The sequence below is a fragment of the Meriones unguiculatus genome, chromosome 9 (assembly GCF_030254825.1).
Source record: "Meriones unguiculatus strain TT.TT164.6M chromosome 9, Bangor_MerUng_6.1, whole genome shotgun sequence".
Classification (NCBI taxonomy): Eukaryota; Metazoa; Chordata; class Mammalia; order Rodentia; family Muridae; genus Meriones; species Meriones unguiculatus.
Window position 1 is genome coordinate 5,250,295 of NC_083357.1, and position 6,678 is coordinate 5,256,972.

Consider the following 6,678-nt stretch of genomic DNA (forward strand, 5'->3'; position numbering starts at 1 on the left):
GGGGAACTTGAAGCTAAGTTCAGCGCTTAGGGAGCAGAGGCAGGAGGATCACCGGAAGCTCAAGGCCAGCATAGGACTGCATAGTGAGACCATGTCTCAAAACAACAAGGAAAAGGAAGGACTATTTCATTTTTAAATTGTCCTTAAATTTGTCTACTTGTTCACTAAAATAGTTTTATTTCTCAGAGTTTGTTTGTTTTAGTGAAAAGGCTGAACAGGTGTAAACTCTTAGCAACCAGTTCCAACAGCTTGTTAGTCCAGGAAAGCTAGTGGTTGGTTTTGTCTCTATAATATGCTTCCACCATGTTCTCTAACACAGGTAATTCCTAGACTCAGCACAACATTCACATAAATGGGAAATCCAATTTTTTTCTTAAGGGAAAACTCAAGTTTTCTGCCTGTAATCCCAGCAGTCTAGAAACTGAAGCAAGAGAATTGCGACAGTTTGAAGGCCAGCCTGGACTGGATAGTACCAGGTCAGTCAGCTGCACACTTCAACATCATCCACACATACACAAAAAGAAGAAAAAGCAAAACCAAACCCCTTTGTTCGCTTGTCTGCCTTTGTCCTGTCGTTCAGAGCCACTTCAGATACTCTCTCCATTTTGTGTTCCTAAAGTGGCATTGGCTTGTTCCCCTAGGGGCTGTGTCTCTACCAGACATTAGTAGTTTGTGCTCACATTTTAAGAGTTAGCACACGTGATGGAAGGCTGCGTGGCTTTCGGTCTGTTATGAAGATGTTGTGGTGCACACAGCTAAATGTAATCCTTGTAGTCAGACACAAATGAAACAGCCAGAGTTGGCGATTTTGTGCAAAATTAGAGTGTGGTTTTGGTTTCTGGGCTGTGGTCACTGCCACTGACTGCTTCAGTTTCCATTCCCAGAAGTCTCCAGCAGCTAAGAATGCAAACTTCTCATAACGACACTCTTGTTTCAGCAAAGGCTGCACGGTTACAGGAAGCTATGGCCTATCTTAGTAAGCAGCTTTTTCAACTTTACATTCTCTTGCATCCAGTTTTTCCTTAATTTCCACAAAGCCAGAGTGCTACCTGGAAGACCTGGTTTTAGAGAATGGCCATGCAGAATTGGAAGAGGTTTCCCAATACCTAAAGCTATCTGTATGAATCTTAAAACCATCAGGATATAAAACTGTTCACATGAACAAGTGCACAGTGAGAAAAGGTCACTATATCCATCAAGTCTATGTAGGCAGACAGTTTTAAAAACAGCACAGCTCATTACATCACGCCTTCAGAAATTGTTCTCCCAGTGAGCAACACGGGCCTACCTAGACAGCAGTTTATCAGTTAACTAAGAGGAAGGAGTGTCCTTTGTTGCTGTGATAAATACCATGACCAAAAGCTGTGTATGTGTGTGTTGGGGGTGGGGGTGGTTATTTCAACTTATAGTTCCAGGTCACAATCCATCCATCACTGAAGGAAGTCAAGGCAGGAACTGAAACAGAAACCGTGGAGAAATACTGTTTACTGGCTCACTCACTGACTCATAGCCAGACGGCTTGCTTATACAGCTGAGACCTATCTGCCAAGGGGAATGGTGCCACCTGAGGTAGGCTGGGTCTCTCCCACATCAATTGTCAGTGAAGACAATCTAGCATAGAGGCGGCCACAAGCCAATCTGACCAAAGCTGTTCTTCAACTAAGGTTCCCTCTTTCCAGCTGACTCTACATTGTAAAGTTGCTGCATGGGACCCTGTCACACACACACGAGATACAGGATGTGATGGGGAAAGGGACACAAAGAGGTCATTGAGTGTGAATGTGATATTCATGTATGAAATACAGTGGAGCTGGGGAGATAGCTCAGTTGGTTAATGTGCCTGTCTTGTAAGCATGGAGACTAGAGTTTGATCCTCAGCACCTGAAAATGCAAGATGTCATGATCTTGTAATTCTAGCACTGCAAAGATGGAGATAAGAGGGAGATCCCCGGATCCCTCCAAACTGGCAAGGTCCAGGCTAAAGAGAGACTGTGTCAGGGAAGATGGCTAGTGTCCCTGGGCATGACAGCCAGGGTTGGCCTACACTTGTATGTACACACATGTATATACCTGTATTTGAAGAAATGTCACAATGAGGGGAGAAGTTGGTTCAGTGGATGAAAGGCTTGCCATCCAAGCACAAGGACTTGAGTTCAGATCCCCAGTGCCCAGGAAAAAACTTGGCACTCAGGAGGTGAGTGTGGGCAGTGTGTGTCTGTAACTCAGCTGCTGGAAGAGAGGTTTGGAGATCAGTGGATCCCAAGGACTCGATTGCCAGTCAGTCTAACCAATATGGGGGACTCCCCATTGAATGGGAAGTCCTGTTTCAAAACCCAAGGTGGAGACCAGCAGAGGAGGACACCCAACCTGACACCAACCTCTGGACTTCACATGAGCGAGCACATTGGCATACACAGAGAACTTTTGCCACGATGAAACCCGTTACTCCGTACAATTAGTATATGCTAAAAGAAAAAAATAAATAGAGGTGAACCCTTGGCCTGAGTCTCTTTTATTTATTGTGATGTATGTGTACATACTTTACCTTCTCAGTAAAGACAATCTGGGATTTCTTTCTGTTCATTGGGTTGGTTGTGTGTGTGTGTGTGTGTATGTATGCGTGTGTCTCCCTCTGTGTGTCTCTGTGTCTGTGTGTGTTTCCTTTTGCGACGGGGTCTCCGTAGTCATTGCTCCACTGGAACTTGCTGAGTAGCATAGACTAACCTTGAACTTGCACAAGAACAACCCTGCTGGCTCTGACGGGGTTACAGGGTTATATGATGGACCACCACATCTAGCCCTCATATATGTATATTTTGATTAGATATTTTCTTCTCAGATACATGTTTATTTATTTGTTTGCACTGGGATCAAATGCAAGGCCTAGTGTACGGCAGGCACTCTACCACTGAGCCACACCCTCAACCCCTATTTTTATTTTTAAAAGTCCTCTTTATTTCCTTGTACCTTGTTCTTTTCTTGAGAGGACATCCTGTTTTCTAACCTCTGTATGAATTGAGGAAGGGGGAGGGGTGCCATCGTAATTTTGGTGCTGAATGTTTACCTGTTTCTGCCATTCTTCTTGTGCCTTGTGCTTTGCTGTGCTGAAATGATCTTGTGCCTTGTGCTTTGCTGTGCTGAAATGAAGGCAATGTCTGCTCTAAACGATCACAGTTTGGTAGAGTATTTCTTCTTCAGGCACTTCCTACCTAGGAGTGATGACATTTCTGGAGACTGTTGGAAGGGTTAAATGTGCTGCTAAAACTGTAGTACTCAGGCAATATGTCAGATACTCTTGTGTATTCTCTCTGCTGATTGACTCTTAGGTGCCTCTATTACCTCTGTGGACATTACCAATGGGCTTTTTAACCTAAAACTTCTGGTTTGGTTTGTCCAGATACTAAGGCCTGACACAATAAACACATACTTATGTGATGTAGTAAATGTGTATATACATGATTGACACCATTAATGTCATTTCACTTGCATCCCATTTTCTTCTTGGGCTCAAAGATAAAAAGAGCTTCAGAATTCGCAACAATGAGTTTAGTGTAAGCCTCTTGTCATTGTGGATAGACTGTTTTCCAAGATAAAAGAAAGCATCTTTTAAAAACAGAAGCAAAATACCTTCTGGACCAGATAAAGTGAAAGAATTCAGCACCTAGAGACCTCTAGCATAAGAAACACCAACAGCACCTTCCTTGAATAGAATGAAAATGACATGGACCCATGCAACAATGCAGAGCCCTACAAGTGCAACTATGTGAAAACGTAGGAAAAGTTGGTTAACCCTTAATCCCAGCACAAATTGAGGCAGGAAGATTATGAATTTAAGGCAGACTCACATCAACTCTTGTGGTGTTGCCTGTCTATAATACCAGCTCTAGGGATGGATCAGAAGTTCAAGGCCATACTTGGCTATATAGAAAGTTTAAGGCCCAGCTTTGGCTGTGTGAAACCCTATCTTAAAAAAAAAAAAAAATCTGGGTGGTGTTGATGCAGGCCTTTAATCTCAGAAGGTGGAGGCAGGCAGATCTCTGAATTTGAAGCCCGCTTGGTCTATGCAGGGAGTTCCAGTCAGGGCTATGCAAAGAAACCCGAACCAAAACAAACAAACAAACAAACAAAGCTGGAAATGAGATTCTGGGAGACTAAAGTGTCCACTTGTGTGAAGTTTGCATTGCTATGATAAAATGCCTGGGAGAAACAATTTAATAGGAAATCTTTAATTTGGCTGATGGGTTTTAGTCTTGGTCACTTACCCACCTTCTTTGGTGCCTGAGGCAAGCTTGGTAGGGCACCACAGTGTAAGCTGCACATCCTGCAGAGGCCAGGAAGAAAAGGGAGAAGACAGGAAGAACCCAGGGACAAAATACAGCCTCCAAAAGCACACATGCCCAGTGACCTGCTTCTATCTGTTAGAGTGTCCCCAGCTCTAAGAGCAAACTAGGGTCTGAACCCAAATATATGCAGTATAAGTGCAGAAAGGGAGATTGGGAAGGAAGGAAGTAAGGGGTAGGAAGATGCCCTTACTCTGTAGGCTAACTTAACTAAAAAGAGATTATGAACCCAAGCCAGGGTGATGGCGAAAGCCTGTGGTCGTAAAGCACTTGGGAGGTGCAAGTAGGAGAACTTCTTCGCGTTCAGGACCAATCATGGAATACATTCCAAGTCCCTGGTAAGCCACGGCTGCTACAGAGAAAGAACCTGCCTTGAGTGGCTGGACAGGTAGCTCAGCAGTTAAGAGCACCTGCTGTGTTTGTTGTGTGATCATGAGGACTTAAGTTCCGATCCCGGTGCCACATAATAATCCAGTCATCCCACAGATGCCTGTAACTCCAGTTCACAGAGATCCAGTATCCTCTTCTGGCCTCTGTGCACTCATAGGAGCACACAGAACCACGTAGGCTTAGATTTTTCAAATACCTACTTTATTTGATGTTCTTAAATGCCACCACCTCCCTTCCCACACCCCAGCCTTAGCTAGGAGATTAGTAGGGAAAGGGGCTACTTCCTGCTGATTAGGGTCCTTGGGGTTCTTTGGGGATATACCAACCTCAGTCATCAGGTTACCAGCAGTCCAGTCAAAGAGCAAAGCAAAAACCACGGCAGCCGCAGCGAACAGCAGACAACAGCAAAAGCAGTGGCGCTGCTCAGAAAAAGCGGCGAGTCTCCACCCAAAGGGCACAAACCTGCCAAGTCTGCCGAAGCAGCAATGAAAGTCCTCTGCGCTGCTACCTCTGCGAAAGCCAGCAAAGTGAGCCCAACTGCTGCAAAGCACAAAGCCAAAAACATTGTCTCACTGTCAGTGGGCTTCTAGTTATTCCTCCTCAGGGTCCACCCAAGGATGTTTTCCAGCTAGCAAAACGCAAGCCCCTTGCACGAGACAGTCTTCAGCTGAGAAACATCACCCATCTTTTATGGGGGGTAGGGAAAGGCAGAACATTCCCACATCCGACACTCGGAACCGAAACAAAAACCATTGACATGACACAACTGAGTCTCCAAGGAAACCAGAAACTTCCACCTCAGAACCGTGTACCTGCACACATTTGTACAGACACATACATAAATAATTTTTTTAAAAAAATTCTGAATCTATGAACCCACACATGAGATCAGACCCCTTCCTTGTCCCATCAAATGTCCTAAGACCTCAAATCTGAGTGCTACTGCACTATAAGCCAGACCTTTCATATAGGTGCTCTTGAAGGACGTGCAAGACCAAAGCACGACACTGTGTGGAGAGACAGCCTCAGAGATCTCCCTCATAGACTCAGAAGAACAGCGACCAGGACAACGTGGACATGCTCAATGGTGGAGAAAAACTATCCAAAAGGGTTAGAAAGATTAGAAAGGGCTCGTAGTTGTGGAGTCACGTCTGTCCCCGTAAACCGGCTTAGGAAAACACCATAGCTCAGAAGGCACTGTGTGAATTACCCAGAAGACTCTGGTTTCAGAAGTAGAGGAATAATTGTCCCTAAACATTACTCTGATTCTGCTTGACAGGCCTTAAAGACTTTAACCGTCTCCGAGTTGCCTAAGAATATAGAAGTGCAGAAGTACCCACCTCTCTCACTGAAATCCACGTCTGTGATTCGCTCGGACACCCAGGCACAGTGAGAAAAACTCACCAGTTAGACGGAGAGCGTTAAAGCAGCTGTTACCGTCAGGCTGGCAAGAAAACAGCAGATGAAAAGCACTTTAAAGAGCCAGCCCTGCAACCTGAGCCCAATCTCCAGAACACATGATGGAATAAGAGAACTGCTTCACACCCCCCATGCCCACAATAATTTAAAAAACAAAAAACTAGCTATTGCACATTTTAAACGTTGAAACATAATGTGAAAAAGATTTCACCAAGCGGTGGTGGTGCACACTTTTAATCCCAGCACGTGGGAGGCAGAGGCAGGCAGGTCTCCTAAGTTTGGCCTCATCTACAACGTGAATTCCAAAACAGCCGGGGGTACACAGAGAAACCTGTCTTGAAAAATAAACAAATAAACAAGAAAAGGAGAAGAGAAAAAGAAAAAGATTTCTACACGGGTTTAAGAGGAGACAAGAAGACAGGATATTGCAGAAGAAAATGTTAGTAGAAAAGGTAACATAAACTATCAAAATAGGGCAGGGCTTTTTTTTTTTTTTTGTATTTTAATGAGAAGAGCTGAGTCATGGGGC

General features: G+C 44.4%; 1 long non-coding RNA gene across 1 annotated transcript; it reads right to left on the reverse strand.

The window, feature by feature from the left end:
* Window positions 1-2,969: 2,969 nt before the first annotated feature.
* LOC132656409 (uncharacterized) lies at window positions 2,970-5,343 on the reverse strand. Its single transcript, XR_009594150.1, has 3 exons — window positions 5,057-5,343; window positions 4,267-4,321; window positions 2,970-3,205 (listed from the first exon to the last, which is right to left on the reverse strand). It is a non-coding gene; the product is annotated as an uncharacterized LOC132656409 (long non-coding RNA).
* Between the last annotated feature and the right edge of the window lie 1,335 nt (window positions 5,344-6,678).